The following is a 27,184-nucleotide window of genomic DNA, read 5'->3' as shown; positions in this document are numbered from 1 at the left end:
TTTAGAGGAAAAGGACACCCTCATATTAGTGGAAGAGCATACTGGTGAAATTTTGGAGGTACATAAATTGCAGTACTGTCAACGTAAAAAATGTACATATTCTGCAATCCAATAATTCCACTTTAAATGCTGTACTGAAATACTTGTCCAAATGCACAAGAATATGTGTACTAGGGTATTTATGTGCAATGTTATTTAAAGTAATGAAATATTGAAAGTGGGTTAAGTATTGCATAATACAAAAATCAATTGCCTTAATCCATACTCTGAAATGTTAGATGTCATTAAAATTAATAAGTAATGTCTGAATATATTAAGAATGGAAAATTGGAAGAAAGGACTATTGTTGAGTGGGAAAAACTTCAAAATGTATAACCATATACATATAGGATTGTAAGCTCAACTAATCTTTGTTGTTGTAGGAGCATAGAAAAGTAGTAAGAGTATTTTAATCTGAATAAAAATTACCAGTTAAAGAGAAATTTTAAAAATCCATGATGTATAAATTTAAAGTAAGAAATTATTTTTATGTCAGTATGTTAACTTAAAATTGAAAGTGTTAATAAATTTACCTCAGTAATAAGATTTATACATACCTATGAGAGCCTTTTGATGTACATCAAAATACTAAAGTAATGATGCTAGGTTTTAATTTTCATTCTGAAGACCACCTCTCACAGATTTTTACTTATAGTTTATTATACTATCTTATTCTCCCTTCTTTACTTTAGATAGAGCTCACAATTATAGAAGTGGGTTACCTGTTACTTGCAGAAATGTCACTCATTATTAATATCACTTTCCAGCACAGAAAAAATTTTAGCATAATTAGAGGCAACCAGCCTGCTTAAATAGAATTGGTTAAGTTATAAAATTCTAAGGGAGTGTGATGAACTAAGTAGACATATGTAGTTAGAGCTTTCTGTTCTGCTTTTTTTCTCAACTGCCCTTCTGTTGAATATGGTTTTCAAATTGATGCTAGGAAGTGTAAGTAGTACTCTTTGGACAAATAAGATCTTCATTTCTATAGTGATAATATGTCAACACACATTTTCCAAAATAACGGTCCAACTACCCTCAATGTCTTGGAAAGAGTTACTTGATACCCAGAAAGTGGAGTACAACTTGGTTGGACACCAAGCACTAGGGGCTTTATTAAAGAAGATAGCCCGGAGAGCTGGAGCCCTGCTCTGCTGTGTTGACATGTCTAGAGCTCAGAATAAAATTGAGTTTCCTGCTTTAGCCATAGCTGGGTCTTAAAATAACCTGAAGAAATTATAGTTCTGATTACATAGAAAGTGAAGGACTTAGAACATTCTCCTAATAAAGCCATGAGAATGACACAAAGCTTAGTCATCAGCAGTCCTTCTCTAACAGGCATTTTAGAGAGAAAAATAGAGCTTTGAAATTGGATAATTTGATTTGAAATCTTGCCTAATTATTTTAGGAATGCAGAAAACCTTTCTTTTTGGCCAAAAAAATAATGATCTGGAATCCAAGTATGAAAGAACAGGCTTTTAAAATGTTTGATATCTCCAGTAATGGAAAAAAAAAAGCCATATATTTAAAGTTACATTCTGCTAGAAATCTCATTCTTGGATGTCTTGCTTTTTGCATTTTGAATGGAGGAATTTAATGTAATTTCCTTTTGGAAACATGGCATTGGAAAAGTTAGATGAGATGTTTGATTCTGTGTTGGAGCCTATCTACTAGGGCACAGATTTTAGGAGCAAAACACTTCTTGTTTCATTTTAATTCACAAAGGGAGATATCTGACTTAACCAGATGCCTTGAGATTTGTCACAACATGAGATTTTTTATATGGATTCAGTGCCCAGTCCTCCATCTATTTGATTAGCACACCATGAATAAAATAAGCAAAGTGGATAAAGCCTTTAACAATGGCAGTTTTTCAAAAAATTATCACTATTACTTTTCACTCTTACTATGCTGTCCCCAATGGCATTTATTGCCACACTTCCTCACCATGTATATTTTGTATGCCATTGCTTTCGATTCACATAGTGTTTGAGTTGTAGCCGTATCAATAATATGAATGACCATAAACAGTATTCTAGGATTTCCAATTTTAAGGAAAAGGACAATAAAACAAGTTAAAGAAAGCTATATTAAGATATTTTCTTTTTACTTATAAATTAAAAGAAAAACATAAGATTAATAAAACTTTTTGATTAATATCTTGAAATGGTTCCTGTTATTTTTACTACAAAGTTAGTCGGACCGTCACAGAATTTTTCCATTTTACATGAGATTCAGATTCAGCTAAGCCTTAGCAAAGTGCCTTGAAACAGGAGGTTGAATAAACATTTGTTGAAAGGAAAAATCAGTTATTGAAATATTGTGTCTTCTGTTATCATTCTTGAGAAATGGTGGTGCGACAACTTAGTAGAAGTGACTAACAACTACATACATACAGAAGACAGGATGTAAGTCTCCAAGGTAATCAAGACCATCAGGAGGATGTTAGACCAAAATTAACACCAAGAGAAATGTGTTATGCATATATTACAGCCCACGTGTGGAAATCTGTTCGTTTATAGAGAGACTGCCTCTCTGTGAATGGCTAAGTTGGCTCCTCCAAGCACAAAGAAACACTTAGGGCCATTCAGAAGTAACAGCCACACACTTAAAGATTTTAAATCATAAAGAGTCTGATCAGTAAGTCCATCTTTAAACACAGAGATGGAAATTTTAACAAAGACATGGTAGGAAGGTGAAAAACTTCAGGGGTAAAGCTCCAGGCTGAGAAATTCTGAGGATCCAGAACCTTCTAACAATACACTCAGAGCTCATTCCCAGCCGTCTGGCCACATTTTTTCATTTCTTCTCTTGATCCTGAGGATTGCACCTACTCCTAGTCAGATTCTTCCCAGGCCTACAACAGGACAGGCCATAGTATCTTAGCTTTCACTCAGATGAATCATAAACTTCATTTGCTAATACTGAACGGAGAAACAGACAGGTTATATACAAACAAACAACATATGTCTGTCATTTCTTGCCCCATCTCATTTTTATTTAGACCTTCTGGTGAAGCAGTTGGAATGAGGACAAGGAGGTATCTTAAAAAGTAATAATAACATTCCATGAATATCAGTTAAGCGCTTTGAACTTTAAATGTATGGTATTTCATTTGTTTCTCCCTAGGATCCTTTTTGTAGGTGGTAAAAAAAAAAAAAGTGAGGAAACTAAGCTCATAGAGGCTGAACAACTTAAATTAGGAAGTATTTATGGGGTTGCAGAAGGCAGGGAATTGGAGGAAGGTAGTTAAAAGGTACAAACTTCCAGTTATAAGATAAATACTAGGGATGTAATATACCACATGATGACTGTAGTTAACACTGACGTATGGTATATAGGAAAGTTGCTAAGAGAGTAGATCCTAAGAGTTCTCATTACAAGGAGAATTTTTTTCTTCTTTCTTTTTCTTTTAATTATCTCTATGAGGTGATGGATGCTAACTAAACCTATTGTGGTAATTATTTCACAATATGTGTAGATCAAACCATCATGCTGTACAGCTTAAACTTATACAGTGATGTATGTCAATTATTTCCTAACAAAACCATAAGAAAAAAAGAAGCACTTATGGATGCCCACTGAATTTTTTAAGTGAATGATGCAATGTCTTGCTTCCAGAGCACACTGTCTAGAATGGAGAAAAAAGGCAAAGTAAACAGAATGCAATAGGTGCCCAAACTAGAATATGCAAGATTGAGAAGACCTGGAAAAGCTTACAAAGAAGATCACTGAAGGGAAGTTCTGTGTGTTTGAGGATGGCTGGAGGGCTTGATCTATATATACTGTTGCTGTGGTAGGAGATGAAGCTGTAAAACAGGCAGGAAAAAGATGATTAAGGACCTTTAATTCCATGCAAAGATGGTGACTGTGAACCTCTAAAGGATTTTAAGCAGTAGAGCTGCACAATAAGAAATTCTTCCTGGAAATGTAACTTTGGCTGCAGTGTAAAGTGTAGGACACCCCTTAAAATGGGTTGTGTAACTTTCGTTCAGCCTGTTAACTATTAACTATAAGTGTCTGGGCAGAAATAGTGAATGAATAATGAAAGGGAACTGGAAGTCACAGAAATCAAGAAATTGGGAATTGATGCAAAACGTAGAAGAACAAATCTAGAGTGACTCTTAGATTTCTAACATTCGTGACTGGGTAGATGTGGAGCCATTATTCATTTATTTGACAAGTATTTTTTTGAGTGCTTTTTATGTGCCAGACATTGTCTCGGTGCCTAAGGTAGACGAGGGAACAAAACAGACTTGTATGTACGCTTGCCCCCATGGAACTTGAAATCTACGGGTGTGTGTGTGTGTGTGTGTGTGTGTTTCTTCCCATTGCTTGTCTTGCAACCCATCTGGACTGACAGATGTACAGTGGAGGCTGGTGGGAAAAATTGACCGATTTTCACTGAATGAGGGTTGGGGAATAATGAGAGCAGAAAAACCTTAAGCAGTGAAATCATAGAGGGGAAGGAAGCCCTGTGGAAACTTCAGCATCTGGCTGGGTTCAGCATCTCAGAGTAGTCAAATATGAAAGCTGTGTGGAAATCGGGTTTTGGCATGCACACATATATCTACATGTATACATATATTTACATGTATAGTGCATATGAGAAAGCTAATACATATATAATTAACTGCTGTATTTCTTTGAGGACTGAAAGTTAACAATTTTTTTATGCTTGAAGAAAACTAACTATAGTCTTTAAGAATTGCAGGGATTTTTAACTCAGAATTACTCGTCAGTTGTAAATTTCAGATGCAGATTATTGCTTTTCTCATTGAAGGGAAGTGAAATTGCTTCAGCCAGCCATCTACTTTGTGATGAGGCCTGCTATCAGAGCTGTAGTTGAGTGGGGCTCACTCTCTACTATTATTAGTAGTTTGTCCAAGTTAAGGCAAGTATACAACTTGTACACAGGTTGGATTCAGGATAACAGGTTATTATGTTTTGTGATTTCAAGATATTTCGGCCTCAAACTAATAGGGTAAAATTTTTTTTTTTTAAGTATTAATGCAATTGAAGATAAAGTTCAAGCTTGGGGGAGGAGGAAGAGAGTAGGCATGTATATTCTCTCTGTGTGTCTCTCTTGTGATTGAGAGACAGAGGGAGAGATTTAGAGAGTGAATTGGAGTGAACAGACATGAATTATAGCACTGCTTAATAGAATATTACCACCTCAACACCTGGCTTAAAGTATGCATGAAGAGTTCTAGTAAAAGATTTTGAGTAAAAGGAGATTGTGATAAAATAGAGGTTTAAATATATATGAAATAAAGATAGAAAAGTATGTATACAGACAGAAGGTTGCTTTTCTAAATATTATGTTATGCTTTTAATACACTACCCAAGAAATCTTAGGAGACTCCAAAATCATTTTGAGATTTAATGATAGTGACACGTGTACGTTTTTAATGTGTCATTCATTACAAACTAGAAAAGCTTAATAAATCAGCCTGAATCAGTAAAGCGTCATAGGTTTGCATGCCATAGTATGCTTCCTCAATTGTTCTTATAGGACAAAAATTACTAATTATTTGATAAATTTAAGCTCATAAAAAAGGTGTTGACAGCTTGAAAGGAGATGTAATGACTTGGACGGAGACCAGATGTAACACTATAGCAAATCATATTGGGGACTTAAAAACCACTGATTAAAAAAATGTCATTGGGGCAGATATTTTAAAGTGACAAAAATACCAAAGCCTTTGTTTCTTTGGTCCTTTCCCTACTTGAAATTTCGTAATCACTTTGGTGATCACAGAAGATGTATCTTTTAAATTACTGAGTTTGAGTATTTAGAAAATAAATCTAATTCTATCCAAAAAAACTGTAATCCTTTAATTCTTTTGCAGTCTTTGGTAAAATAATTCGTATGGATATTAAATAATGTTCCTTCTTAGCCATTTTGCTCAATTCATGTTTTTGTGAACACTGAATTGTTTTGCAGAATATATTAATGGTGTGATGAAAATAGGATCGCTCGTTGAATATAGGACTGTTTCCTGTAAACTGAGTCTGGCCTCGGAGAGCAGAGTTGGATGCTTACTGCCTATTCTCTAAAGTTTGGATTCTTTGGTCTTGGTTCCATCTCACTTTGAGAACGTATAGCTCCTGGACTGTTTCTCTGCAGGTGTCATTGACTTTCTGCATATGATTTCTGGTTCACCTAAGTCCTAACTGCCAGTCCTGCCTCTCCTGCAATCCATTCTCCCTTGCCACCTAAGACATAATGTTCTGTGGTTGCTCCATTTTGTCTCTTTGCATATCACTCAAAATTGTTGTGTACCAGATGAAGCTCACTGTTTTAGGCACTATTTAAGGGGCACATGAAGAATCACTTCCCTCAGGAAGCTGCAGTCTTCATGGGAAAGGTTCACAAAGTATATAATGGATAATTATTATATGAACTTCGTTTTACATAAAATTTTGTTGGAATTATATAGCAATATTTTAAAGTTACTATTTGAGAATTATTGTGTCCTGAATCATCTTTCTCCTAGACTGATGCATAATTCCTCCCACTGACCACTCCTAACACTGAAAAGAAGCATGTTGTGAACACTGTAAAGTAAACTATTAGAGTTCAATGGCCATCATGTAAAGGTACTGAAATATTAAAAAGATGGTATTTTATGAGCAGTGGAAAATTTTGTCATAGAAATTTCAACTGACACCGTCTTTATTACTATTCTGTATCTACATCTGAAGACCTAGACTCTAGTAGTTGTAATACAATAGGTGTAAAAGGTGGGGAAAAGCCAATTCTTGTCAATGCGGCACCAAACATTATCAAAGCTAATCTCTTAAGGGTGTCAGAGAAATTAAAGTTGCCTTTGGCTCCATGTTATAAGAACTGACTGAAATTTCAAACTGCCCTCAGTAGCTGACTACATACAGCAGCAGGAAGCCTTCAATTAACTGCATCAGTTCTATTTGCAGTACAAAGGATCTGTGGCTTAGGATAGCCTACATAACTTAAACAGAAAAAAACTCAACTAGATCTTAACAGTATCTTGAAGTACAGCCTGAGAGAAAAAGATACAGGGGGTCAGTCAGGAGCATGGGGGATAGTAACTAACTCAAAGGCAAAGAGCTCTTAGGTGGAGCTTTAAAAAAATGTTCTATCTAGTCAATAAAAAATTCAGTGAAATTTTGTTTGAAAAAAGGTAAGCCAGAATGTAGAGCAACATTCTACATTTTAGAAATTATAACAGTAAAAGTCAGCAATGGTGATACACAATAATTTAGTAGAGAAAAAAGATGAACTTTTAGAAGAATGGGGGTAGAAGAATTCTTGAGGTTATACATAGAAAATCACATGGATTTGATAGTGAGAGATCATTTGCTTTTGATTCTGAGTCTGATTCTGTTTCTAGGACTACAGTTAAAATAATGGAGGAACATTAAGAGAAAGAATTAGAGCGTGGTAGTGGTTCTAATCTTTTACTCTTTGAAGCTATAGCTTACACTAATTTTTCAGAAAAATTTGTTGGAGACTTGCATGTCTTTTGCATAATTTTAGTTAAAGCTGAATTATCTAAATTTTGTCACTTTTGTTCTTCCCGTTTTTCTTCCCTCTCCTTCTGCTTTATAGACCATGTCTAATTAAGTAAATTAACATTTTTGAAAAAAAACTTTAAGCATTGAGAAAATTTGGGGGAATCTCTGGGTAATGTCACAAAATTAGATTTGAAAGTCACTGAAAGAAATATTGTGGCTCAATAAGGAAGTTGTTAGGTTTGTGATAATACTGAAAAAAATCTGTAGTTTGGTTTTCTCTAAATTAAGGTTCACAATACAAAAGTCATTCTGAGAATTGTAATTAGCATTTTAAAAGTCTGATATTTTGCACAGTATTTGGTAATTATTTTTGGTAAATGATTTTTACAGAAAATGTTCCAGCAAATTAAAATAAAAATCTTTAGGGAGCCAATGTATGATTTTCTGTATTGATATATTTATGTAAAATTTAAATGGTAAAAAATGTAATATATTATTTTTTGAGTTTTGAACTTATTGGGATATTTATGTTATATATGTCTCTGTATAGATGATAATAAAAAATAATTTTGACTAAAAATGGTATTCCAATAATAGTTCATGGAAACTGTCTTCTATACAGATTATAGTTTTCATGACTTATTCTCTTTAATAATTTTAAGTCAAAATTTTTTTTCAGAAAGTAGATTTTTGGAGCCGATAAGTAAAAATGATAAATACCAGTGTAGCATATTAGAAGAAGTGTTGTGTAGCATATTAGTGAAGCATCTTATATATATAAGTAGAAACAAAAATAATTAAGGTAAACCAATATATTCATAACCCTAATGGAGGAAATGGAATAAATTCTCTTCTGGTTCTTCAGACCATATGGACATTCTGTTTTTTTACTGAAAATTCTGAGACATGATCTGTAAGATTAATGCTTATTCTTCTTTGGCCCTTTACTTGCTTTGTAATAGTCTCCAACTGAGCATTAAAAATGACTTAATGAACTCATAATTATATAGACTAGGAGCATTCTCTTTGGTAGGAGTTTCATTCTAGGAAGTCACCTTTAAAAGTGGTACCATATTTCCAATGTATAAGTAATTTTGCACTAATAATATTAATAATAACAGTAAATTTTATGGTAGTGATAGATACACAGAAGATAGGAATCAGTTTACTGGGGGTTTAATATGGAATATAGCTTATCATCTTTCAGCATATGAAGCATTAGAAGATAATATTTTTCCATCTCCTCTGCTCCTCCCTTCAACTTCAACAATTTCCTGCCCAGTCTAGAGCTCGTATGTTTGGAATGATAGATATTGCCAAAGGAACCACATCAGTAAAAAAAACCTGAGGTAAAATGGCTATTTCAGTCATCAGAGTTTTACTAGGGTACTTGTATGACTTTTCTATTTTCTTGTTTGATGTCTTTTGTCCTTCCATTCTCTGAATCTCTTGAATCCTAAACATTTGTCTGGCTGTAAAGCCTTTTTCCTTATATGACTCAATATAAGAGGGCTTTAAGCAGCTAAACAAAATAACAATGAATGGAAAATGTCTGTAGCCAAGAAGAAAATTAATAATAGGAGGCAGGAAATAACCAGAGAGGAAAAAAAAAAAACGTTTGAGTGGTGGTGAAATGTCTTTGAGGTAACCCTGCAGGGTGAGATACCTCTCACCTCCTCCTCTTTTTTTTTAACCTGCATCACCCTCTGAAGGCCTTCAGTTGATGTAGGACATAAAAGCAAATCAGAAGGTGGTAGGAAATCAGCAAGTGAAGAAGGGGAGGGATGGTCCAGATCAGAATGAGGACAGAGATACTACTTTAGTTGAGTCTGAGTTTAGTTTCCATCAGACACTTAGTTTGGAGGAATCAGTGGTTAACACATGAATGCTCCTCTAGATCTCCAATATAGAAACCAAAGGAGATTGAGAAACTTAGTGGACCAGTCCCCAGGATTTGTTAAAGGAATTTGAGAATCTTCCACTGATGCCTTTAACTTAACAGAAAAAGAACCGATGATTGTGCATTTTGTGTATTTTTGCTCATACCCATCATGTAGTTTGTTTCATAAATAGGCCTATTTTTTTTCTGTTATTTCTTTAGTTGTTTTTAGAGTTTGGAAGAAAGTCCATTCATATATTTTTGAGGAAAGAGACTTGTACTAGTTGGATTGACCAGTTTTTAAAATCCTTACCTGGTTTCCATTGATCTGATGTGGTACCTGATTTGCCGTGACATCCATCCTTTGAAAATGAATTACAAATTCAACATTTTGCTCCATTCGTCACATTACTTATCCATAAATTTTAATCTAACTTCTAATTACTTTTTAAAAAATACACAGTGCTTTCAGAATGGTCCAATTATATAATAATATATATTCTACCTGAAAACAACATTGTTAACATCGTATGGAACCTGTTCCTGGAATTGAGGGAGACTGGTTCATGGAAGGTTAGCCGGTGCCATGACTGCTTCAGAACATAAATAACATTTTACATACTAGTAGTGTTGAACGAAAAATGATAACCTTACCGAAAGCCCCTTCTACTGCTGTGTGGCTCCAACAAATGATTTGTACATTTAGTGAGATTTCTTTTCAGGGATTTTTTTCAGCTAATGTAAAATCTAGGGAAAAAAAAAAAAAAGAAACTCTTGTTGAGAAGTCTCTGAAAGGGTGTGAAGTTTCTTATTTTACACTCGTTAACTTTGTATTTTATTTAACGTGCAGAAATAGGCTATTGGTCATGCATCATATAAACTTACCACCTGGGTCCACCCAGCTTTCTGAGGGATTTTCCCTAATGTCACAAACTTCTGAAGATGTATTTCATGTTTGTAAAGGTATTGGGTGCTTAATTTTATATATATAATGGGCATTTTTGTGTGTGTGTATATAAAATAAAATGTATGTACATAATACTTGCATAAATATTGAGAGTTTAAAGATGTATATGTATGTATTGATATATGTAGATGTATATATATAGTTTTAAGAAATCAAATCAATCAGTATTGAAAGGCTTATAATAAAAAGAAACTGTTCTCTCTCCAGTTTCACCTTACTCCTAGTCCATATTGGCCAATTTTAGCAATTTCTGACTTTTATGCTTTGCATGACCTCTATATTCTTAAATAATCTACTTGATTTATTTACTTTAAACGTGTCTGTTGACTTATTGATGTTCATGAGAATAGCTCACTAATTTTCCTCTTCCCTCCCCCACTTCATAATATAGTTATATCGATGTTCTTACTTCTTCTGCTTATTATTACTATTTAAATTTTTTACTGATGCTTTGTAAACCCAGCAACAATAGGTTCTTCTCAGGTCTTCAGTTGGCTGAGGTTGTATGCAGATTTGAATGATTTGGAATGTAAGGAAAACTACAATGTGGTAGACTAGCAAACTGTAAACACCGTATAAATGTGCTTTCTTAAGGAATGTGGTTTCACTCAAATTACTATTTTAGATAAGAAAAGAATTTAAACCACTTGACATAAACTAGAGGAAATTGTTAAATGATTTATCTTAATTTCTTCAAATGCTTTCCCTGATGTGCGTGTAATTAAGAACCAAATAAGAAATGGACTCTTAAAAAACACTATAAACTTAAAAGAAAGTCACCTTTTTTTCTTTGATTGAAAAAAAAGCAAACACCCCTAAAGTTAATGCATGGGCTCTATGTTGCTTTTGACAGTCTTTAGCCAAATTGATGCATTTCTTGTAAGTAAGAAAATGGGGAGGAGAAAAATAAAATCCTCTGTTTCCTTCCTACTTCTCTTCTGATGCATCAACTCTGCACATGTAATTTTGTCTTTATGTGCTTGTGTAAGCACAACTCAATGCCTTTAACCTCCCAGAACTGCCCTTCTGCTCTCTGAATTATATTGAACTCAACTTCAATGCAAACAAGTAAAGGAAATGTTCCAAAAGTTGATTCGTGATAAAGAATGAACTCTGTTTTGTCAAAATGTTGGTGATTCTGAAAGAAAATATTGTAAAATAGATTTTTTTTTGGTCCAAAGCATTTTGTTTGCTATTGTGTTTTTATGTTTGAAGAATTAAAGTATTTCCATACTGAATGATCACATTTCAGCTACTATATCAGAAATTCTGTTGTCTACCATGATATCATGAGTTCTCCTAAATATATCTTTCTAAAGCTAGATTTAAATTTTTGATTAGTTCAGAGTATAGGGATGGGAAGAGAAATGGTTTGATTATTTAAAATATACCGATTCTCAAAATTAATTTGTACTTTTAAGTTAAATAATACAGCTTTCATGGAATATCATAAACATTCGTTTTATCCCTCCTCTCTCTCAGCTCTGCTGTTAACCATAGTGAGAGCTGTCCAGGCCTTAACACCAACCTGAATTTCAAGTTCTCCATGAATTGAGTAAGATTATTAGAATGTAATATATTAATCCTGTATAGTTTTTAAAAATCAAAATAAGGCATATATTTAGTTAAAAAAGTAAAAAAACTCTTATAATGAAAATAGCTGTCCTCTCCTCTGCCTCTCTTCAGTTTCTTTCTCCAGTTTACAGGGGTAATTACCTTCAGCAGTTGTTCCTTCTTCTGGTCATCTACCTTAAAATTTCTACATAATGTGCTCACATAGAAAATTCTTAGTGTATAAATTTTAAGCATTATGTATTATTGTTTCCTTGCCCAGGGAGATGAGGAAGTTCCAATACCCATTTATATATACACCCACGAGTGTCCGCACGCCACATGTCCATGCACATATGCACACACACGTGCGCACACACGCACATTTCTTCTCCACCCTCCCCAGCAGTTGTATCAAAGTGTTAAGTAAAATCAACTAGTGTTTAAACGACTAGTAAAATGTCGCTTATTGCTGAGCCAGCTGTGCCTGTTTTCTTTTTCAGTTGTGCCTTTTTCCTGGAGTTCATTGTAAATTTACCCCCTATTTGTCTGATTTTCTGTGCTTGAATACCTCTGCTATGTGCTTATAAAAGATATTTGCCATACCTGCAACATTTCCACTCTGTCTCTTCCGAGAGTTTCCTACCTTTTGTCACTATTGCGAACTGTTTGTTCTCTAGGCGTTGCACCTATCCTGGGTCTTTTCCTTGGCTGTCCGTTTCAGTGATCCCCTCTTTCTTGGATCCTTATGGCTTCTTTATTGGTTTCCCCATTGTTTTTATTTTTGGAAGAACATCTTAAGGTATCTTATATTTATTGAATTCTTACTTGTCTGAAAATGTCATTTTTCTCTCTTTATAAGTGATAGATTTGTGTGGCTGGGCATAGAATACTAGTCGAAAATCATTGTGAATTCTGATCCCAATTTGATTCTATTTCCTTTATATGTGGCTTCCCCACCCTCTTTGGAAGCTTTTTACAATCTTCTCCTTATCTCTGTTCTAACATTTCACAATGATGTGCCTTAGTCTTATTTTATTCATTTTGCTGGGTAATTCTGTGGACCCTTTCAGTTTGGAGGCTCATTTTCTTCAGGGTTCTCTCTTTTTTTTTTTTTTTTTTTGAGAATCATCCTTTTTTCAAGTGTCCTGTTCTAATTTTAATGCACGAAGTAACTTCCTTTATTAGATAGAAGATATTATAGTCAATCAAATGTTTATTTTTCTACCTGTACTTTGTGCTTCCCACCCCTGCCCCCGGCTCCCCCAGCGCCCAACTTCACATTTGTTTTGCTCTCTCCTGCACATTGGGAACTATCATATTTATGAGTGAGCATTTGTATACTGCAGTCATTTGTAGACTAGAGGGCTTTCTGTACAGGAGGCCTGAGTGGTTAGCAGTCCTTTGCTTGGGTGTGCGTGTGTCTGTGTAGATGTAGGTAGGGGGAAATACTAGCATACAGGTATCTTTCGTTTTCTTCTCCTGAGTTGTTCAGTGTCGCCAGGAAAGAATCTTCCAGGCTTCTGTTTCAGGGGAATATGCCTGGCTACCAGAGCTCAAGGAGTAGATTGGCAAGTAGACTAGGCAGACTTGCACTCAGTCTGCAGCTTTTCAGCTCTACCTGTGTCCAATGTTTTCTGTTAGGGCTGTGGGGCCCCAGCTCAGTTCAGTTCATCTGGAGAATACCTCTCTAGTCTTGTAGCGGTAATGGGCCTGGTGCATGTGGAGGGTGGAAAGGGGCATGGAGAGGAGGAGAAGTCTCTTGGCTGTGAGAGAGAGGACATGGTAGTTGAAGTGCTCTGTAATCAGACCTGAAACCAGTCCCTCTGCATTTGACCCTGCACGTGCCCACTCAGCTTCCTTGCTGCCCGTGCCCGCAAGCTCTGAGCCTCTGGGAATTCTCTGGCCTGGGGCTGCCGGCTCCTCCCTCCTGCGGTTCCTTCAGTGGTGCCGGCTCCATTCAGCGGAGCTCTTAATCAATCACCGTTCAATTCACTTTCCCCTTTCCAGGTTTCGTTGAACTCTCCTGCTCATTTTTGTTATCTCTGCCATTTTCTTTTCCACTATAAGTTTAAAGAATTTTAATTCTTCCACTGCCATTTTATGGCATTTCTGAAAGGAACAGAAATAAATGTATTTAGTCAATCTGTCATTTTTATTCAGAAGTCACACAGTTTTAAATCACCCAAAATTAACATCATTGATATTATAGTTGATGTTCTTCTTCTTATGATTATTGGAAGCATGAGGTGTTTTAAGATAATAATACTGGAACGTTTCTAAGAAATCTTCCAAAATCGATTACTGAAGAAGCCTGTTACAGCCATGGACCTTATCAACATCTGTAATTTTAAGGAGGATGTCCTAAGATTAAAGTTTGTGGTGGACATCTGTGATGTCTATCAATAATGCATTCATATCTCCATACATTCATTTCTTTATAAAAGCTCATCCACCCAGAACTCAGCTCTCCAGCAATCTCATTTTATTGGTAACAAATGCCAGAACAAAGAAAGTATCAGAAATGGCTTTGAAACAACACAAGCTTGTATTTGAGTCTGCAAATGTTCCTCTGGGGATAGCCTGTAAGGGCCTTAAGCAAAAAAGCATTTACTTCTATTTCATAACCCGTTATAATAGCTTTTGAAATGTACATTCCAAATACACAGAAGTTAGAAAACAAAATACAAGAAAATGAGAGGAAAGCATTCCAGAAGGCAGAAGGCAAGAAATGATCTATGACATGCTCAACCACAAAGAGACAGGAGAAATAGAACTGATGAACAGAGGAACTCAGATTCCTATTAGGAGCTTGTAATTGAAGCTCTCGGTGCCCCTCCCAAATCTACCAGGGCTCTACCATTTTATGTTAGCTGGTGGGGCTCTTGCCAGCATAGATCTCTCTCTGCCTAAATTCTTTCTCTGGTAGCTTGAGCCTGCATCACATGCCTATTACAGGTGCATGACAGGTCAGAAGTGCCAGAGAATTAATGCCACCAGGAACTAGCTCACAACCAGTGACTGACAGGAGTTGATGTGTAAATATCCTAGCTTCCTTGCCCCTTGGTTGAGTAAGTCTAAAGAATGTGTTGTGCACTGGCAACCAGAGGCGCCCAGAGAGATGAAACTCCAGTTGTCCACCGTGGTGATTTACTTATTTCTTTGCTGCCCGCCTTTATTGTCTCATTTCCCTTCTCTGCTACTGGTGTTTTGTAGAATCATCTCCCAAATAAACTACTTGCACTACAATTTTTGACTTAGGTTAGGAGAACCTGAACTGAGTAAGGACCTTTTAGAGTTGGGGAACAATGATATATTCTTCAGTAGGACAGTGTGATATGTACGAAAAGTAAAATATCTAATTCTCAGATGATGCACAGTCACCGAGGAAATAATCAGTTATATTCAATATGTTTTGTTTAAGAACATGAGAATTATGTGTATATTTAAGAAAGATTTCCCATTTAAAATAGCTAATCTATTTCAGGTCCAGTGTTTGACTTTTATCTATACAGAAATTTAAATCATCCTGAATGATTCATTTGATTAGAATTCTAGATATCCAAGATGTTATTGTGCTAATTAAAACATGTGTGAATGTTAAAGTATTTTAGTAAATTGGGGATCGTTAACTTAATAGTGCTCAGTAAAAAGCCTACCTAAGCCTCCAAAAATTCATGGAAATATGCTAGTGAAGGTATTAATGAAGTTAATCATATAGTTGCTACTCGCTACAGAAGCTTCAAAAGAAACTTTTTTTTAAAGTCGTACACCTATTATGAAATAAATGCTGACATGAAACACTGTGAGTATATCTGTGTGCACTCTTCCTCAGCTTCTCCTGGAAGTTAGTTTCCTAAAATATCATTATTGCCAACATGTTTCCACATTCTCCTAATGCTCCTGGGATTATCTGAAATATGGGACAAAACATACTTTTGCTCAACTACAGAAATTTAATTAACATGAATAATTGTAGGGCAGACATTTTAAGTGTAACCTGAATAAGTTATCCTCTGTGCTTCTTTTTCCTGATATCTCATCTTCTAACTGAAAAAGGGTGGAAGAGATTGAGGAATAGACTTTTGGGACAAGTAGAGGAGAGAGCCAGTTCTCTCTGCCAGGAGAATGGAGGATATTTATTTGTTGTTGTTATTTCTAGAGCAATGTAAATGAATGAAAAGGAGAGAAAAAGGCAGAGAGAAGTAATGAGAGAGCGAAGCCAATGAACTAAAAATAGACTTGTTGCATATTCATATTTCACAGAGTTTTTCTTCACTCTTTATCCCCAACTCTACAAGAAAATCAGATGCCCACAAAAAGTCCACGAGTGAGTGGGTTTGTTTTTATAGGGATCAAAAGGATAAATGGTTTTTTAAAAATTTATGTTAACAACAGGATCAATGCCAGGGCATGGATGAAAGTGAAAAATGCAGCAGAAAACAATAATTTAGTGGCGACAGGAAGTTAAAGCCAGATGGCCCTGGGAATTCCCTTAAATAGGAGGGCACATCATTGGACTTTGCCTATAGAGGGAAATACAAGTCCAGTCCAATCTGACCTAAAAGTTATAGGCGGGAAAAGTTAAGGGTTTGGGAGATGTGGCTAATATCTGAGTGTTTAACCATTCAGTGTCCACAGACTTTACAAGTCTTGAAAATGCCCAAATCCTGAAATTGAGCATTTCAGTTTCAGCCACAGATTGAAGAGGTGGACTGTCATCTTTCTTAAGGCCTAAGTTGATGGGCGGGTGACACCTCTAGCCCTCTGTAACTCTAAGGCTGTGCTTTCAGTGCCTGGAATGATCTCTGCTCTATGCTGTGCTCTGCAAGCTATCAGGCCACTCATTCCCCTCTAGCCTTGATTGTACGGAGAGAAAAGAGCTATAATATCTTTTCCCCTGACAGTTCTCTGCTATTATTTTCTGTACTTCTCTGGCATTCACCCTCTGAATTTCTCTCCTGGTCTTCCATTCACTTTCATTCTCCCATGGGATCTCTCTTTCCCCGTAGTCCTCCTCTCCCAGGTTTGGTGATGTTTATCTTTGTTGTCTGGTATCCCCATGGATGACAGGTCCTGTCTATCAGTTTGCTAATCACCACATAGCTCAGCCACAGCCTTATGAAATAAACACGCTAGTTCAAGTATGTTGGTATGTTGAGTTGGAAAGGTAAAATATAAGACTTGCATACTTAGTGAAAGGAATAAATTGCTTCACTTTTGTTGACACTTATTTTGGAGTAGATGAAAGGACAGTCTGGTAAGGTCAGAGCATGTGTTTCAGAATCAGATATTCATGGACTTGAATTTTACTTCTACCTCTTACTAATTGAGCACTATTTAATTCCAACAAGCCTCAATTCTCATATAAAATCAGGATGATAGTACTTGTCTGGTGTATGTGGTGAAATGGAAAGCACCTTTCACATGATAGGGTTGTGGATAAATTAGGTTTGCAATAGTTAGTCATAATAAGAATGTTAAATTAGTGACTCAGTGGCTGTCTCAGTGAATGGAGTACAGAAAGGGGAAAAGAGTAATGTTACAGTGGAGAAACCAGGCAGAAACCTCCTTAACCAAGTGATCAAGGTGAACCTCACCAGTGATAAGTACGAGGGTCTCCTATACTTAGGTGGATGTGATGAAAAGGGTATTTCACCTCTTCATGTTCTTCTCCAAAATTCATATCCTCATTCTAATAATGCAAAAACAAAAAAAAAAAATCAGACAAACTCAATTTGAGGAACAGTCTAGAAAACACTTGAGCAGTAATCTTTAAAAAGCATGAAGATCATGAAAAACCAGGGAAGACTGGACAATGGCACACATCAGAGGAGATTAAGTAGACCCAGCCACTAAATGTAACTTGGGACCTGGACTGGATCTTGAACAGTTAAAAGGATGTTAATGGGAAACTGATGAAATCCAAGTAAAATCTGTAGATTAGTTCATAGTATTGTAGCAATATTAATTTCTTAGTTTTGACAAACATCCTATGGTTATGTAAGATGTTAACATTAGGGGAAGCTGGGAGAAGCATATATGGGAACTCAGTGTATTATCTTGACAACTTTTCTGCACATCTGAAATTATTCCAAAATAAAAAGTTTAAAAAAATTTTTTTAACATTTAAAAGTAAAACTTCAGTGACAGAGGACGGATCAGTGGTTGCCAGTGGTTGGGGTAAGTGGAGCATAAGGGAGTTTTTTGGGGTAATGGACCTATTTTGTATCCTGATTGTGATTATAGTTTTTTTTTTCATTTAGCAATATGCACTTAAGATTTTTTAATTAATTTTTTATTGGAGTATAGTTGATTTACTATGTTGTGTTAGTTTCTGCTGTACAGCAAAGTGAATCAGTTATACATATATCCACTCGTTTTTAGATTCTTTTCCCATATAGGCCATTACAGAGTATTGAGTATAGTTCCCTGTGCTATACAGTAAGTTCTTTTTTATTTTTTAAACATTTATTAAAAGCTTCAATTTCATTTATTTATTTTTTATACAGCAGGTTCTTATTAGTTATCTGTCTTATACATAGTAGTGTGTATATGTCAATCCCAATCTCCTATAGTTATATTAATCTATACATGTGCTAAAATTCGTAGACCTACATACCAAAGGAGTCAATTTTACCACATGTCAATTTAAAAAATAAAACAGAAGGAAAGAAAGAAAGAAAATTGAATGGGAAGAATATGCTTTAGGGTACAAGAAAAAAATTATAGATTATAAAGTTAGAGCCTTGTTTCTTATTATATAACACCAGCATCATCAAACTGACAAAACCTTATTAAATATTTTTGTTCTTTCATTTAACAAATATTCATTGAATCCCAGTGATGTGTTGGACGCCGTGCTGAGGCTTGGAGGTACACAAGAACTGGACATGTTCTAGATATTAAAACAGGTCCTTATTCCAAGATAGGCCAACACATATTATAAAAAATTCTTGTGAGGAATCAGGGCATGCACTTATGAGGAGTTAAATGGCATAAATATTTACAAAATATTTCAAGATAACGTATTATATTAAGCAAAGTGAATTATCATGACATAAGTTCAGAGGAGATGTCAACATCCTTAGATGAATAGGGAATTTTGACGAAGGAGGTACATAGAACTTTGAAAAGAGATTCCTTGTCTGTGGTTTCAGACTATTATATTTAGGAAAGGAACATTTAAACACCATAATATTTTTTTTGTTTCAAAAATTTATACTACATATTTTTGTCTCCCTAAATTTATATGTTGAAGGCCTAAAAACCCGCAAGGTAATCTTATTAGAAGGTGGGGCCTTGTGAGGTAATTAGGTTTAGAAGAGGTCATGAGGGCAGGTCCTCATGAAAGGATTAGTGCCCTTGTAAAAGGAGAGCAGGGATTCTGCTCTCTTTCTCTTCACCACGTAAGGGTAAAACAAGAAAGCAGCTGTCTGCAAACCAGGGAGAGAGCTGTCACCAGACACTGGCACCTTGATCTTGGACTTCTCATCCTTCATAACTATAAGAAATACATGCTTGTTGTTTAAGTCACCCAGTCTGTGGTATTTTGTTACAGCAGTCCAGGCAGACTAAGACAAAAATTATATTAAAATAACCAATATGAATGAGCATTTAGTATAGTAAAACTCTTATAAAGACTTTACATGTATTAACAACATGATCCTTACAGGAACCCTAGGAGATAGGTACTATTATTTCCCTCAATTTAGAGAGAAAGAAACTGAGTTGTCGGACAGTGAAATAACATGCCTAAGATCGTACAGCTGGTAAGTGGCAGAACCAGGATTTGAATCCAGGTGCCTCATGCCAGAGCATACACCCCACCTCACTAAAATACATGGCGTTGATAGTCATGGTTTGTTTCTTTTTTTTTTTTTTTTAAGCTGGAAATAAGCATGAAATGTTTCAGCTATCCAAGAAACCCTGATTTTTCTGGAAAAAAAAAAAACTACTTTAAAATACAACTACTTAGAACACACTTTTTTTTTCTGGAAGCAAATAGCCTTTGCCATGCCCTCCGTTTGGCACCCTGCTCGTTGCTAACGTGCATGGATGAGGGCCTGTTACTTTGCTTCCTGCCAGCAGAACATGACCTTGGCAGCCTGGCGTGCCAGCCAAGATTCCAAATAGCAAAAGTAGCAGTTAAGTTCCTGAAGAAACTCTTTGAACCACTAAGTATGCCTTGCCTTGTCCATAGACACGTCCATAGATACGGCAATAGTCCTTTTACGAGGTGGCTCATTAGCTAACGGTTCTAAGTGTGGCTTAATTGTCCCTTAGTTTGCTCACGATGTGCTTGTAGTTCTAATACATTATTTCCTTAATTTTGTGTTTCTTATTGTTGGAATTGCCTAATTTGTCTAAAATAATTCCATTTTGTGTTACTCAGCAATGACCCATTTGCTTGCAAGCATTTTGGTGACAAACATAACAATTAATTATATGGGATTTTGTTTTGCATTATTTTTGTTGGAACAAAAACAGGAATTCTAATTTCTCTGTACAATTACTGCAAAACAAGGGTGCTCTATAAATGAATTATATGTGGCTAAATGTTCAATTTTTATAGTCTATTTAATTCTGAAAGCTTAATAACAAATTTGATACAAGCTGCCAGTGAACAGAGATGTAGATAACAGGATACGTTCACAGTGATCCATGAAAATATAACCCTTTTATGGTGTGCCTCTATATTGTTTATGCCAAATCTTTCTCTCTGACCTAGACCACTTTTCTGAGTTCCAGACTCCATATTAAATATATCCATTTAGTTGGAGGTTCCCAGCCTCAGTACTACTGACATTTTGGGTTCGCCAGTTTTTGTTGTGGGTGGGCTGTCCTCTACATTGCAGGATGTTTAACAGCATTCTGGGCCTCTGTCCATTAGATGCAAGTATCACCCCCGCCTCCTCAATTGTGATAATCAAGAATGTCTCCAGAAATGGCCAGATGTCTCCTAGGGAACAGTATCATCCCCAGTTGAGAACCACCAACTTAAATATTCTAGAGGCTTATGAAAGTAAACACGTACAAAATTCAACGCATTTTCTCCCTCAGATCTTCTCCTCCAGAGGAATTAATAGCATGTGTGAGGCAAATCTTAGCTCTCTCCTTTAATACAACTGTGTTAACTTGATCAAGGTACTAACTTCTCTACACCTTAGTTTCTTCATCTGTAAATATATTCATAAAACCCCCTTCATATGACAGTTGTGGTGATTAAATGAATTAATATCAATACATGTAAAACATTTAGAACACTTCCTGACACATAGTATGCTTAAGTTAATAAGTGTTTGCAATAATAAATGAACACTGTTAAATGTTAGCAATATTTGTACCATACAGGAAACTCTTGATTCTTCTTTCCAAAGGACGTGGGCAGACAATTTAAAAAGGGAGATACTGAAGTGACAATAAATAGATGAAATAATGTTCAACATCATTAATAATCCAGAAAAATTTTAAGAGGCATCCTGATGTACTATTTAAATCTATTAAAGTTGGAAAGCTTTAAAAAATACTCTGTATCGGTAATTGTATAGCAGAAAGACACCTATACACTGTTGGGAAAATGTGCGGCTATATTCTTTCTGGAGGATCACTTGGCAACACATATTAGAGCTTTAAACTATTTATAGCCTTTAACAGTAAATCTAGTTCTAGAAATTTACCCTGAGCGAGTAATGTGCTCAAAAATTAATAAAGAAGTATGTTGATTACTCTGTTATTTATGATGGCAAAAATTAGAAGCAACTTTAAAAACTCAATAATAGGGGAATGATGAAATAACTCATCGTGTATTTGTCATATATTAACTCATCGTGTATTTGTCATATCGTGTACTTGTCATATATTTTCGAATAATATTTGTAAAACTGGACAAATGCTGTAGGGCAATTCCTGGTTCAGAATGCCTCCCTCACTTTCAAGATAGACATTAAAAAATCTCTAGAAAAAAAAAAATCTTTAGGTGTGCAGTAGCATGCACACATTAAACGCTCACCTTTTAAAGTTACTTTTTTGGCACCCCCTCTGCCTACCTATCTAGCCGTTTATTCTCCCTAGGTTTCCTTCCCAGTTTCCCAGCACCCACGCATTCTGAAATCCTGATACACCATAAATAGAGGGGCATCATCTGTATTTGAGAACCACAGGGAGGATTCTCGTGGACGTATGAACAGTGAATTTGCATGAGTGGAGACACGAAAGGACTGAGGACTGCTGCCCAGTACCCCAGCTCTGCTGGCCTGCTTACAGTTTCCCGAACAAACCTTGCTGCTTCATTCACCCTGCTGAGCTTTGACCCGCCAACCCATTTTCCTAACTTGGAGAGCTCTTCTTCCCTTTCTCCTTTTGTCTTCTCCTCAAGACCGACGTAAAGCATCAGCTGCTGTAGGAAGCTTTCCCTAAGCCACCACCCCATTCAGACTTACGTGTTTTTTTCCCTCTGTACTCGTGTGGCACAGCATGCAGACTTGTTCATTCATTCATGCATTCCCCTATTCTGCTATTCAAAATTTGAAATCTACCATAACACCCTGTGGGTCCACACGGGAAACTGTAAGTTTGGGAACTGTAGGTTTAGTGCAGAGGTTCTCAACTTTGGCCCTGCAGACATTTGGAGCTGGAGATTTCTTGTTCCAGGGGTTGCTCTGTACATTGCAGAATGTTTAGCAGCGATGCACCCAACAGAAGACAGTAGGATACACCGCTCTCAGTTGTGACAATCAAAAATGTGTCCAGACATTGCCAAATGTCCCTTGGAGTGCAAAATTGCCCCTGTTTGAAATTCACGGGTTTGATGGAAGGAATAAGTGAGTCAGTCAATCAACATTTCCAAATTTGAATGAACACACAAAGACACCTGCCAAACACCACGTGCACTACCAGCTGAAGGTAGGACAGAATCTAATCTGGTTCTAAGGTTTGAGAAGTTGCGCAGAGCCCAAAAGGTGTTAGGTTGTTAGGGCATAAATAGTTATTAAGTTGTTTGGAGCTGGCAACTCAGTAAACTCAATCAATAGGTATTTCTTTTGGCTGAGGAGTATAGTTTAAAAAAAATTACTGAAGTGCTAAGAGCACCATGAAGGAGAATGTTGGGAACTGCTGTGCTAGATTGAAAGTTCCTTGGGAATAGATACCTATATTAGTACTTTATATCCCCCTCACGTAGCACAGTCATGGTTCAAGTGTGATGTCTGAGATGCCAAGTGGACATCCAGTGGAGGTTGTAGGAAATTTAATAAATATAGATTGGCGGGCATGGAACAAATGAATAAAGGGGGCACGTGTGCACTGTAATGTCAAGGTAAGGATATGGTAACTAGTGAAATTCTACCTACTGGTTCACTGTATGCTAAGATATAGATATACTAAATATCCCTGTATTTATATTTGGTCAAAAACACAGAGGGAAAAAACGCTTGGCTTACTTACTCTTTGGCCTGTGAATCTCTAGATTATAATTTCTTGATTTTAGTACTTGTAAGTTTACTTCCTCAGATTACATTGAATTTCTTTTTCTTACCACTACAGATTTCTGTTCTCACTTTCATTATGCATATTGACACAACTGTGATCTTATTCTGTAGGAATATGTAAGAGGGAACAATTTGAATATCTCCTAAATTTTTGGCTGCTTTTCTTCCTGTCCCTTTTTGCCAAGCACTACATGCCCTTGCCTAGTGATTACATAGATGCTGGAAAGAGATGTTCTCCTTAGACTTAGTAATTTTACTTTTTTTCAAGTAAAAAAGAATCTTTTTAGTATAAGAAAAAGATTAAAGACTATAAAATTACAGAAACATCCTCGGTGTAGCAGAAAGAAGTTGGCTTTTGGAAAGGAGTATCAACAGTCCTCTGCATCCCACACTCACTGAGGGACATCTTAAGATGCTCAGCCTCTTTGGTTCATAGTTTTGCCATCTGTAAACTTGGAACAAAAATTCTTACCTCTCAAAGTTGTTGTAAGGATTAAACAAGTCAGCCAATGGCAAGTACCCAGCCCCGAGCCTGACCCCAGAGGAGATACTGAATAGATTGTAGCTTCTCTCTGTGCTTCAACCTGACCCATCCTGGCACCTTCCTTCTCCTTTCTTTTGTTTGACTTAATCTACGATGAAGCCAATAGAACATGTTACCATTTTAGAATAGACAAGATTTTAATTTTCTTGATATTTGGTGGTGTTTGATGGTATGTTTCCCCTTAACGGAGTGAAACAGTAGTGCATTAGAAAATGTAGACACATCCACAGAACGTCCTCCAGCAGGAGCAGAGCTGGAGAATGGCTGTGTCACCAGGGACTCATTCCAGTTTTCCCCACCTGAGAGCATTCACAGTGAAACTTCTGCCTATTTCTCTGTTCCTTGGTCTTGCTCAGTTGTTATAGCTAGTCTGGAAGAATCATAGACCCCCATGGATAGTAATATTCCAAAATCATCAGTAAAGCTAAATTTATATAGTAGGTCTAACTTCTACCAGATCTTTTTACAGAGTTGCTAAAATGCAGCCGGACTGAAATCTGGCTTACTTAACTTCCTCAGAAGAGTTCACCATGTACTAGCCCTGGTGACAATTCCACTGCCCTTCCCCTGCTCTGCTGTTTTGCTTTGGGCTGATGCTGGCAAACATCATTTCCCAGGCTCCTTTGCCACCTGTTTCCTTCTTAGGTTCAGCCAGTGGGAAGTACTGGGTGGAGATTGAAGGACAGATGGAAGAGTTCCCACCTTGACCCCTTCTCTCTCTCCAAGAAGCTCTTCCCTCCATGGCTCCGTATCTGTCCAAATGGCTGCATTTTCTCCATGGTCCCAGATCAAATCTCACAGCTCTGGCCTTGTCCCCACTAAGGGTGGCACCTTGGTGGCCGCCTGGGTTTCTGGTTCCCAAACCCAGCTTCTGGGCTCTAGCGTAACATGTCTTCTCTTTGTCACTTTGATCCTTTGAGGCAGTAGCACTTGTTAAATCTCTGGGTTACCTCACCTTCCTCTGTTTTCTCTTTTGTCTCTTCCAACATTTTTCCAAGTAATTCTGCCATATTACTCTACTGAATTACCTCGCATGGGCTCTGTTTCCCTGAGTGGTCCCTAACTAATACAATGATGATGATAATCTTTCTGCAATTGCTGATAATGAGCAGTGTGATTGAAGGATCAGAAGACCTAACATTCAAAAGAAATTTAGGAAAAACACAGAGACTGGAACCTTACTCATAAACACAGGTTTAACTTGCTAAAATAGACGGGTTTTAATTTTGTGACAAAGGATTCATGTAAATAAAAAGCTTTTAAATTGTCAAAAAGAATGTGAGGTATTTGTCACAGTGAGAAAGTAACTTTGATTTTCAGTAAAATAGAAACTACTGTTGAACCTTATAAATATATTAACAGAGAATCCATTGGTCCATGTTCTACCGAGTGACGAAAGGAGACGATTTGCCCCTGCAGCTTTTTTGTTCCTTGGATCTAAAAGCCAGAATAGTGTGTGGGGGATGTGTGTGTGTGTTGGGGTAGGTGGATATAATTTTATAATAATATGTACTACATGCATCTACAGAATAAATGTGCATGAATGAAAGTAGGATGTACATTTATGTATACTTTTTACTTAAAATTGTTTTTACTTAAATGTTTTTCTGATGAAGCAGAGAAAGGTTTAAGAGATAAAATAAGTGGATGACAGACTAAAGGCAAAAACAACAAAAAAGAGGGATTTTTATTAGTCATTTCAGTATAGTTGTTATCTGTTGTGTAATGAGATCTTGCGTTTATTTAAGTAATAAATGTGTATGATATGAGAATGTGTGCAAAACGCTGACTATATTAAAAAAACAACACTTTTGCAACTACATGTATGACAGAGGATTCTAGATAGCAAATAGGCACATGAAAAGATGCTAAACATCATTAACCATTAGCAAAATGAAATTAAAACCACAATGAAATACCATTATACACTTATTAAAACAGCTAAAATTAAAAATAGTGACAATGCCAAATGCTGACAAGCATACAGGGAAATTGGATCACTCAGATATTGCTGATGGGAATGTAAATGATACTGCCACTCTGAAAACCAGTTTGACATTTTCCTAAAAATTATGAAAATATACTTACTGTATGACACAGCAATTGCCCTTCTGGGAATTTATCCTAGAGAAATTAAAACTCATGTTTACACAATAAAAACTGTACACAATTGATCATAACAGCTTTATTTGTAAATGCTCAAAAAAGTAAACATTCACAACGTCCCTTGACAGGTGAGTGATTAAATAAACTTGTGTGGTATGTCCATACCATGGAATACTACACTGCAATGAAAAAGAATGAACTAATGATACAGGCAACATCTTGGATTTATCTTAAGGGCATTATGCTGAGTATAAAAAGCAATCCCAAAAGATCAAAACAACACACTGTATGATTCCATTTATATAACATTATATCAGGCTTAACTTCCTGCTTTTGAGGTAACTATGTAAGATATAATCACTGGGGAAAACCAGGTGAAAGGTACACAGGAATCCTCTCTAGTATCTTTGCAATTCTCTTTGACTCTAAAATTATTTCAAAATAAAAAGGTTTTTTTTAAAGCCATTCTTTGCACACACACTATTGTTTGTTGGAAAAGGGTTACTTTGAAGTAAATGGGGAGTGTAGTTATTTCACTTATTCTGGCCAAAATTGTTTGTCTGTTTCTGTGTAGGATTTTGGGAGTTCTTCCTTTTCTCATTCAGGAATATGCCCTCACTGGTTCTGGCCTTCTGACTAGTGCCTTTGCTTTTAGAAAGGCAACATTTTTTACCATTAGTTAATTAATTTTATTGTGATTATAATTTGGATATATGGCTCCTTTGAAAACTCTAGACCATTTCAGAGGTATCTCATTGTTCTTTGGGTACTCAGCTGGAGTTTTTTTGTTGTTTCATCTGTTTTTTCACAGATTAGAAACAAAAGCAGAGTCAGTGATATTAACTGGAGTAGATAGCAAAACAGAATAGACAGTTGCCATACCACCCTATTCTGTCTGATCCATTCCATTCCATTCTATTCTCTGATTTCCCAGCCTATTCTGTTCCATTCATTCTATCCTATAAATGTTTATTAAGCATCTGGTATGTGCCAGGTATTATTCTAGGTGGCCTGGCATGTAGCCGTGAACAGAGCAAACAAAAAAATGCTCTCCTAAAGCTTATATCCCAAGAAGGGGAGTCAGAAATAAAATACACATAATACATAAA

The 27,184-nt window shown here is 36.1% G+C and overlaps 1 protein-coding gene across 20 annotated transcripts in view; it reads left to right on the top strand.

Moving 5' to 3' along the window:
- The window catches only part of HDAC9 (histone deacetylase 9), a 1,001,951-nt gene that overhangs the window by 469,285 nt on the left and 505,482 nt on the right, over window positions 1-27,184 (top strand). The window lies entirely within an intron of this gene.

The sequence above is a fragment of the Eschrichtius robustus genome, chromosome 8 (genome assembly GCF_028021215.1).
Source record: "Eschrichtius robustus isolate mEscRob2 chromosome 8, mEscRob2.pri, whole genome shotgun sequence".
Taxonomy (NCBI): Eukaryota; Metazoa; Chordata; class Mammalia; order Artiodactyla; family Eschrichtiidae; genus Eschrichtius; species Eschrichtius robustus.
Note: the sequence above shows the minus strand (reverse complement) of the source record. Positions and strands in the feature narration are given on the sequence as shown.